Source organism: Monodon monoceros, unplaced genomic scaffold, assembly GCF_005190385.1.
Source record: "Monodon monoceros isolate NGI ecotype Baffin Bay Population unplaced genomic scaffold, NGI_Narwhal_1 Super_Scaffold_12, whole genome shotgun sequence".
In the NCBI taxonomy this organism is placed as follows: Eukaryota; Metazoa; Chordata; class Mammalia; order Artiodactyla; family Monodontidae; genus Monodon; species Monodon monoceros.
Genome location: NW_021703768.1, coordinates 151,583,975 through 151,594,780, shown reverse-complemented (window position 1 = coordinate 151,594,780; position 10,806 = coordinate 151,583,975). Strand labels below are relative to the sequence as shown.

The window sequence follows — 10,806 nt, the reverse complement described above, 5'->3', positions numbered from 1 at the left end:
AAATAAAAATTTTTAAATGTCATGCTTAAAAAAATATATATCCTTAAAACAATAACAATGCTATTTTTTTTCTTGTTTTTGGCTGTACGCGGGCCTCTCACTGTTGTGACCTCTCCCGTTGCGGAGCACAGGCTTCGGACGCGCAGGCTCAGCGGCCAGGGCTCACGGGCCCAGCCGCTCCGTGGCATGTGGGATCTTCCCGGACCAGGGCACGAACCCGTGTCCCATGCATCGGCAGGCAGACTCTCAACCACTGCGCCACCAGGGAAGACCAACAATGCTATTTTTTAAAAAAGAAAGGAGGATAGAAGGAAAAGAGGGAGAGAGGGATGGAGGGGAAAAGGAAGGAAGGAATGAAGATTCAGAAAAAGAAAAAAAGGTCTTGGAAATTCAAAATCTGAAAGCATAAATGGAAAATATGCAATGTAAAAGTTGGAAAATAATTTGAGGAACTCTCTCAATAAGGAGGGCAAAAAAAAAAAGGGCTGGGAAAGATGAGAAAAATGAGAGAAACTCTCCAGGAGCTCAACCATCTAAATGAGAAAATGGAGGGGAGAAGATAATCAATAACCACAAAAAATAATAATACTTTTAGAAATATTGCCAGAACTGAAGATCTTGACTTGAAGGTTGGAAGAAAGCTTCAAAAACCTACAGACCCACACCAAGAAAAGTTACTGTGAAATTCCAGAACACTGGGGACAAATAGAAGATTCCAAAAACTTGAAAAGAGGAAAAAACCAAGTCACACACAAAAACATCAAGAATCACAATGGCTTTAGATTTATCAACAACAACTCTGGAGGGAAGAAGACAAAGGAGTAATCATTTCAAAATATTGAAAGAAAATTATTTCCATCCTAGAATTTCATATCCAAGACAAACCAGCAGTCAAGGGGGAAGGTTGAATAAGGATATTTTCAGGCATGGAAAGTCTAAAAATTGACCTCCCAAGCATCTTTTCTTGAAAGGTTACTGCGATGTTCTCCACAAAAACAAAAGAGATAAACAAGAAAGGGGAAGAGATGGGTTAGAAGAACCAGAAGACCCAACATGGAAAGAAGTGATGAAAATCCCCAGGAGAACGTTGAAGGAGAATCGCTTGGTGCTGACTTTCATTGCACCATCTTTATAACCAGAAGACACACGGCCTACTGAGCCTGGTCCTGATTTTCATCTGTACCTGGTTATACAAGAAAAGTTCCTGCTCTGTTCCGTGCCCTGCTGCCTGCATCAGCTGAGAACGCTCAGCCCACCACATAGAAATAGCCCCTTCCTCCTATCATAATGCTGCCAGATGTGCAGCACCTGGAAACTCCGGAACCCTGTGGGATTTCCCAACTGTGATGAGACCCTCCAAGACTCACTCACGATCTTGCCCACCACCTTCCCTGAGAGGGAAGTTCTGAGGTATGCCTCAGAACCTCTGTTCAGTGTATCCTCTGGAGCTTCATCTAACAGTGGCCATACTGCCCTTTCGTTACACAGATGGGTTTACTACTCGGGTTTTCAAAGCTATACAGTGCATTCTTTAGGAGTACATACATAGAAGTAAAACCACAAAGAAAAGCAAAGAAGACATACATAAGTGAGGCTAGTGGTTATCTGGGGGAGTTTAGGGACATTGAGTGGTTTGTGGGGGAGGGACAAATAGAAGATTAGTTATGGTTCTGGTAACAGTCTGTTTCCCAACCTGAGAGATGAGTATGCAGCTATTCACTTTATTATTTCCTCTTTCAACTGTAAATATACATTTTCTCTATGGATGTTATATTTCAGAATAAAGATTGTTTGATTTTTTTACATACACGTATGCAGATATTCCATGCATATTTTTTTGCCCCAAAATTCTAACTGAAAAAAGTCACCTGGGTTTCCCTGGTGGCGCAGTGGTTGAGAATCTGCCTGCTAATGCAGGGGACACGGGTTCGAGCCCTGGTCTGGGAGGATCCCACGTGCTGCGGAGCAACTAGGCCTGTGAGCCACAACTACTGAGCCTGCACGTCTGGAGCCCGTGCTCCGCAACGAGAGGCCACGATAGTAAGGGGCCCGTGCAACACAATGAAGACTGGCCCCCACTTGCCACAACTAGAGAAAGCCCTCACACAGAAACAAAGACCCAACACAGCAAAAATAAATAAATAAATTACTAAACTCCTACCCCCAACATCTTTAAAAAAAAAAAAAGTCACCTGGCATATGGTAGTTACTGTTTCTTTGCAAAATGTTATGCAAGTAAGCAAACAGACATCACTGTTAACTTTCAAATATAAGTGCCTGTCACAGTTGATGGGGAGATTGGAGCTCAAAAAGAATAAGAGCCCAAGCCTCTGGACGTTGAGTTTGCATTCCCTGGTGAAATGGCAGCAAGAAACTGGGCCAGGATCAATTCTACCACAACACCTCCCAATACAGATTGAGCCCTGTACTCTCATTCTACCTGCCAGCTAGACTCACAGCCCTCAGCTGCTCACCATAAACAATAGAAGAAAGTACACACCTCTCATTCAAAGCCACTCTCATCTCCACACTCAAACCTCATGGGGTTTCTCACTGTATTATTCAAGGAACATCAAATACACTTTCACACTTTGAACTTTTCACTGGTGATTCCCTCTGACTGCAGAGTTATCCCGCCACGCGCCACCCCCCACCGCCCCCAGCATAACAAAATCCTACACACCCTTGAAGGCTCACCTCAAAGTTCTCTCCCTTATAAAACCTTCCCAGAGCCTCTGGGCTCCCACACCACCGTGCGTCCCTAATGTCAGCCCCTATCACATTGCACTCAATGGCCTTGTCACTCTGTGCTCCCTTTTCTAGATCAGGAGCTCCTCAGCCAAGAACAGTAACTTTTTCTTCTAAATGTTTACCCATCACCAAGCTAAGCTGTGACATGGAGGGAGTGGTAACAAAGGCCTACTGAATGAATAAATGGCATTCTTTTGCAATGGGACAAACTGGAAACACACAGACACTCTATCATCTGAATGATCTTTTTAAATCAAAGAAAATCAAGTGGGAGCTAGAAGTAACTTCATGGGAGACCTAAGATCCCTGGTGAAGCCAGTTCTATAGATGAGCCAGGCCCAGGAAGTGTCAAACACTCCTTATGTGATGGTTCTAGGGCTATGGCTTCCTAAAGGGCAATATTATGTTGCCAGGAAGAATATTCTTTCCTCCAGGGAGACAGTTTTGTCATCTGCAAGAAAATTAACGCTTCCTTGGCAAGGCGAGCTTCCTTATCAGGTACATTACTAAAGAAAATAAGGTTTTCTTCGCTGGTAGGGGAACAAACACCACACACACACACACACACACACACACACACACACACACACACAGTCCCATCTTAGAAAGCAATACATTTGAAGGCAGAAAAGAGGAACAGTACCACACCTGGGGTTTTAACCTCATCAGGTCATATTGTCAACAAAAAAATTAATCAATCAGTCAATCTAAGAAAAAAATGGAAAATTTAATTCAAGCTAAATTGACGATTATAATCCAGGAAAAACATATCAGAAAGCTCTGAGAACTATTCCTCCTGTTAGAAGTCAAGGCAGAATTATATAAGTTTTTTGAGACAGAGGGCTGTACATTAAATGACAGTTTACACAGTCCAGATCAAAGCATCATCGTGGCCCCTTACAAGATCAGGAAGGAATGTCATCTTTAAGGAGTTGTCTTGTTGATGCTAGGAGAATATTGTTCTTCATTGTTGAGCAGGTATTGCTGCCAATGGGGAAGCTTTGGTTGATGTATAATGCAGATACACAATGCACAGAGTAGGCCGAAGGGCAGATAAAATTTTTATGTTTAAATTTTTCTTGTCTTGCCATAAAATATGAATTTTATTTCACAATATCAAGTGTACCCTGAAAACCCATCCTGAGATCAAGCCAGCCCAAGTCCATGGAAGAAACCCACACTACTATGCAAAAGGTGCCAGAGAAAATTTGCAGCCACCAATCCCTGTGCTGTAGAGCTGATCCATTTTACTTGGACTGAAGTTGTAACATCTTAGGCATGGCAGTGTCACTGAGTGGACATCAGCAATTGGACACATGAGCTGTCTTAACATAGCATGACACACAGTTCACTCTGAAAACAAGTGGGATCAATCTGAAGAAGGGAACTTTCATTTGCTTAATTGGGTGTCCTCCCTTGCTAGGGGCCAAGTTGATGTGAAGGCAAGCAAGGGTCCCAGGAAGGTGAACACTTTGATGTAAATGCTGTAGGAGGAAGGAAGAATGATATTGTTCCCCATCCTGGGAGCAGAACTGAAGTATGGGAGAGGGGACTGGCTTTGGGCCAGGCCTTGTTTTGAGTCTCCTTCCTGAGATGGAGGACCTAATGCCAAGCTCCAAAAGGAGTTGATGTCTTGAGATCCAAAATGTCCCTTGTGGTCTGACAAGTCCTGAAGGAGGAATTCCTTCCGTGAGCCCTGCATAGCTGTGGCCTCCTGCTATTCCAGTAAGCTCCAAATGGCTGACTGGTAGACAGGCTGTCCCATTCTATCGGAAACTGAGAATCCTACATGTGTACGATGTGCAGGCTGACAGTGGGATAGGAAAAATCAAGGTGATCCACCAAAGAGATCTGACAGGTAAAGCCACCTCCAGCACATTCCAAGAAGACAGTTCGCCAAACAGAATCTGACTCCTCAAAGATCAGGGAAAGAGTGTGGAGGACCAACCAATAATGGAATAATGGAGCTGTTTGACACCTCACTCTGAAAGGTCTGTCAGGCCATATCCTTAGGTTGCAACCACTGTGCAATCCACCCAGGGAGATTCATGAAGTCATTCTTTTAACAAACATTTATGGGGCATATATCATGTGCCAGACACTTCTGGGCACTTGGGAAGGATCATGGAACCAAACAAAAATCCCTGTCCTCATGGGTTTACCTTCCAGTAGTACAAATAGACAATGAGCATAAAAAATAAATACATTACATGAGAGCTTGGAAGTGATAAGAAAGATTGAAAAATAAAAAGTAGACCAGAGTAAGGGCAACAAGAGTGCTAGAGGGTTGGCAGGGGTATGAGAAAGCAATTTAAAAAAAATTAAGTCTTGGATCCTTTAAACTGTTTCCTGGAATATTTTATTAACATTCTTCACTTTTATATAAACCATGAATATTATCTAAATTTGTGAGAAAGCAATTTCTAAATAGGGTGTGCCTCAGAACGAGGAAATGACTTTTGAACACATATTCGAAGGCAGTTGAAGGAGATCTCATTCCTTCAGTGAGGAACCTAGCATATTTCACACCTGGAATAGATAATATTTTAACACCCCTCTCCTCCATAAGAAAAATATTTTCAAGAACAATCATGATGAATAATTATGGTAGTTAGAAAAGAAATGCAGAAAGTGAAAACTTTCTTCTATTGAACTTTATATAAATAATAAAGTTAATAAACAAATGTCACAGTACCCAAAAAGGGTGGAAAACCATGGTTTTTATATCTACCTAAAAAGTGATTTAACTGGAAGACAGTTTGCAGTATCTTACAGACACTAAATGTATTCTTACCATTTCATTCAGCAATGACGCTCCTTGGTGTTTACTGAAATAAGTTGAAAACTTATGTCCACACAGAAATTTACACATAGATGTTTATAGCAGCTTTATTCATAATAGCCCCAAATTTGGAAGAACATAAGATGTACTTTAATAGGCAAATGGGTAAATGAACTGTGATACTGTCATATAATGAAATATTATTCAGTAATAAAAAGAAATGAAAATGGGGACATTGCTATTGATAATCAACAAAAGAATTATGAGAATGCTATGAATAGTTGTACCAACAACTAGATAACCTAGATGAAATCTTAGAAACCAAAGATCTACCAAGACAGAATTACAAAGAAATAGAAAATCTGAATAGACTCATAACTAATAAAGAGATTGAATCAGTAATCAAAAATCTCCTGACAAATAAAGATGATAGGCCAGATGGCTTCACTGAAAACTTCTACTGAAAAATTCTATCAAACATTTAAAGAAGAACTAACACCAAAAAGTGAAGAAGAGGGATTACTTCCTAATGCGTAGAATGACAATATAAAGCCAAGACTGCCTTTATATCAAAGCCGGGCACAGATACTACAAGAAAAGAAAACTACAGACCAATATCCCTTATGAACATTAATGCAAAAGTTCTCAACATACACAGGCAGAACCAGAGATAAAGCAAGTTTGGTTCCAGACCACCACAATAAAGCAAATGTCACAATAAATGGAGTCACACAAATTTTTTGGTGTCTTGGTACATATAAAAGTTATGTTTATACTATCCTGTAGTCTATTAAGTATGCAATAGCATTATGTCTAAAAAAACATTGTACACAACTTAATTTTAAAATATGTCATTGCTAAACAATGCTAATCATCATCCAAGCCTTCAGCTGGTTGTAGTAGTAAAACATCAAAGATCACTCATCATCGGGAATTCCCTGGCGGTCCAGTGGTTAGGACTCAGGACTTTTACTTCTGGGGCCCAGGTTCAATCCCTGGTTGGGGAACTAAGATCCCACAAGCTGTGCAGAGCAGCCAGAAAAAAAAAACCAAAACCACTCCTATAGATCACCATAACAAATATAATAATAATGAAATTTTTGAAATATTGTGAGAATTACCAAAATGTGACACAGAGACATGAAGTGAGCAAATGCTGTTGGAAAAATGGGGCCAACAGACTTGCTTGATGTAGGGTTGCCACAAACCTTCTATTTGTAAAAAGCACAATATCTGCGAAGCACAATAAAACGAAGCACAGTAAAACGAGGTATGCCTATACTAGCAAACTGAATTCAGCTGCATATTAAAAGATTACACACGATGGCCAAGTGGGATTTATTCCTGGAATAAAGGATAGCTCAACATATGAAAATCAATCAATGTAGAACACATATTAACAAAATGAAGGGGAAAAACACATGATCATCTCAATTGTTGCAGAAAAAGCATTTGACAAAATTCAACACCCTCTCATGATAAAAACACTATAGAAACTAGGAATAGAAAGAAACTCTCTCAACATAATAAAAGTCATATATGAAAAACCCACAGCTAACATCCTATTCAGTGGTGAGAGACTTTTCCTCTAAGATGAGGAATAAGACAAGGATACCTGGTTTTGCCACTTCTATTCAACATATAATTGGAAGTTCTAACCAGAGCAGTCAATCAAGAAAAAGAAATAAAAGGCATCCCAATTGGGAAAGAGAAAGTAAAATTATCTCCATTCACAGATGACATTATACTATATGTAGAAAACTCCACACACACACCAAAGCGGGGAGTGGGGGGGACCTCTTAGAACTAATAAATGAAATCAGCAAAATTGCAAGGTATAAAATCAACACTAAAAAATTAGTTGCATCTCTATACACTAACAATGACCAACCGCAAAAGGAAATTAATAAACAATTCCATTTACAATAACATCAAAAAGAATAAAATACCTAGGAATTAGCTTATTCAAGGGGGTAAAAGATTTCCACACTGAAAACTACAAAACATTGCTGAAATAAATGAAAGAAAACATAGATAAATGGAGAGACAACCCGTGTTCATAGATTAGAAAACAGTATTGTTAAGATTTCCACAATACTCAGTGATCTACATTTTTAACCCAATCTCCATCAAAATCCCAATGGCATTTTATGCACGGTAGAAAAATCCATCCTAAAGTTCATATGGAAGTTCAAGGGAACTTCCAAAAAGACAAAACAATCTTGAAAAAGAAGAACAAGTTGGAGGACTCACTCTTTCTGGTTTCAAAACTTATTACAGGCCGGCTCGGCGCCCGCCGCGCGGCGGCCATGGGGGCGCGGCTGGGCCGGCGGCCCGGGCCCGAAGCGGGCTCGGAGGCTGGGGCGGAGGCGGGGTGCGGGCCGGCGCCCTATGAGCGCCGGGTGCGCTGGCTCCGCGAGATCCAGTCGACGCTCCGCGAGCGGCGGCCGAAGCGCCCCCGGCAGATGCTGCGCCTCCTGCGCCAGGACCTGGGCCTCGAAGGGACCCTCCTCACAGGCATCTTCTACAGGAATGTGGCCTTCCTCAATCTGGTGGACCCCATCTCCCACGACCTGCTTGTGAACCTGGCCCGGGACCTGCAGTGCCCCAAGTCGCGCTGCCCCCGCAGGACTGTGAGCTCTGGAAGTCCTCAGACAAGACCTGCCGGCAGCTCATCTACCACCTCACCCCTCACTCCAAGCGGCGGCAGGGGTCCAGCCTGCCCCGAAGGAAGACCCAGAGCTGCCTCAAGAGCAACCTCCAGAAGACTCTGCCGGCGGGGTAGACCGTGAACCTATCGGGGATACCACTGTCGGTGCGGGACGTGCAGCATATCATGCGCTACCTGGGCAGCCAGGGCGCCAGGCTGGCAGTGCTGGACCTGAGCTTCACGGGGCTGAGTGATGAGCTGCTGCACCGGCTGCTGCCCAGCCTCTGGACGCTGCCCCGCCTCACCCAGCTTCTGCTCAACAGCAACCGGCTGCCGCCCGTGAGCTCACTGAGGCGATCAAGGACACCACCAAGTTCCCGGTGCTGGCCCGGGTGGGCCTGGGCAACAACGTGGATGTGGCCTCCCTGCCCCAGCCCCTGCTGGTTGGCCTTAGCCGTAGGCTAAGCCAGCGCACCTCGCTGCCCACCATCTACGAGAGCCTGGACCCAGAGCCTGAGGGTGGCATGGCCGGGGCCACAGCCCTTGCCTCCACCTGGGGCTCTGCAGCTGCCGGGCCAGGGCCCGAGCCCCAGGCCTGCTGCACCAGGTGACCCGCCACCCGCCCTGACTCCTGCTTCCTGACTGGCAACGCACCCGAGCACGTGGGAGGGGGTGATGGAGGCGGAGTTACCCCACAGGACCCAGATCCCGTGCGCAGAGGAGGATGGGCTCATTGGAGACTGGATGGTCGGTCCAGGCTGGAGTCTCAGCCTTCCCTCAGCAGGAGGGGCCCGGCACCTACTGTGAAGACCCCACAATAAAGGCTGATGCCACCTCCAAAAAACAAAACAAAACAAAACAAAAAACACCTTACTACAAAGCTAAACAATGTGGTACTGGCATAAACACAGACATACAGACCAATGGAATAGAATAGAGAGCTCAGAAATAAACTCTTGCACATATGGTTAAATGAATTTCAGCTAGGGTGTCAAGACTATTCACTGGAGGAAAGATAGTCTTTAACAAATGGTGCTGGGAAAATTGGATATCCACATGCAAAAGAATAAAGTTGGACCCTTACCTTACACCATATACAAAAATTAACTCAAAATGGATCAAATCAAAGGCCCAAATATACAATCTAATACTGTAAAACTCCTAGAGGCATACATTGGGGAAAATCTTCATGACTTTGAATTTGGCAATGATTTCTTGGATGTGACAAGACAATAAAAGAAAAAATAGATAAATGAGACTATATGAAAATCAAAACTTCTGTACATCAAAAGACACAATCCACAGAGTGAAAAAGAAACTTATGGAATGGGATAAAATATTTACAAATCTATATAAAATATATAGAATATATATACTCCTACAATTTAACAACAAAAACCCAAATAATCCAATTTTTTAATAGGCAAAGGACTTGAACAGACATTTTTTCAGAGATGATATACAAATGGTGCACAAGCACATGAATAGATGCTCAACACACTAATAATTAGGAAAATGCAAATGAAAATCACAGTGATTCCAGTCTGGCATGTAGGGAGCTTAGAAATCAACACTCCATTCTAAGAATAAGAAAGAAAGAAAAAAACACTGGAATATCAGCAACTTTTCTTAGATCTGTCAAAGAAGCAAGGTCACAGGGCAAACCACAGCCCCCAAAATTGGAGAGACAGAAAAGTGGATACAAATAATCACAACTTACTGTAGCAGAAACCCACAAGCAGAAACCTCTTCAGGAACCAGTACCAGGGTAGGAAAGTCTGAACTGTAATTTACAAATTGCTAGTTGCTCAGTGTGGATAAGTCTGAAAATTAAAAACTCCAGAGGGGGCCCTCACTTCTGTGAATTTAATCCACAGGAGCTCAACCAGGTTAAGTGTCTATGAATCCCCCTGAATATCAGGGAAAATCTCCTTGGGCTCCCATCAGGGGGAGTGGAAAAGTAACCATTTTGACATATGCCAAAGCATTCTTTTCTTCTTAACAAGGCCTGCCCTCAAGAAAAACTATTTTACCAGAGCCTAACCTACTGAGATTTTATCAGTGTTTAACACTGGGAGAAGGAAAATACCTAACTTCAGTCATTGGGGGGGTGGGGGGGGGTGGGTACTAAGAGGCATTTGTAAACTTCACAGCCCAGGAGCACAGGCTCATTGAAAGACTGAGACCAAATCATAGCACTACAGAATGCTTCTCCTACTCTGACACCTTACCACCACATTCCTAAAAGACTATTCACCAGAGTTACTTTCACCCAGTACATTATGTCTGGTTTTCAACAACAAAAAAATTACAATGCATATTACAAGACAAAAAAATGCAATTTGAAGAGACAAAGCAAGCATCAGAACCAGAGTCAGATATGGCAGGGATGCTGGAATTATCAAATCATGAATTTAAAATAACTATGACTAATATGCTAAGAACTCTAACGGAAAAAGTAGATGACCTAAGAGAACACATGCGTAAGGTAAGCAGACAGGTGGAAATTCTAAGAAAGAGTCAAAAGGAAATACTAGAGATCCAAAACGCTGTAGCAGAATGAAGAATCCCTTTGATGGGTCATTAGTAGACTGGACACAGCTGAGGAAAGAATCTCTGAGCT

The 10,806-nt window shown here is 42.6% G+C and overlaps 1 non-coding gene and 1 pseudogene across 1 annotated transcript; both read left to right on the top strand.

The window, feature by feature from the left end:
* Window positions 1-6,468: 6,468 nt before the first annotated feature.
* TRNAK-UUU lies at window positions 6,469-6,540 on the top strand. The gene has a single exon. It is a non-coding gene; the product is annotated as a tRNA-Lys (tRNA).
* Window positions 6,541-7,842: 1,302 nt separating this feature from the next.
* LOC114891651 lies at window positions 7,843-8,794 on the top strand (annotated as a pseudogene).
* Window positions 8,795-10,806: the final 2,012 nt, after the last annotated feature.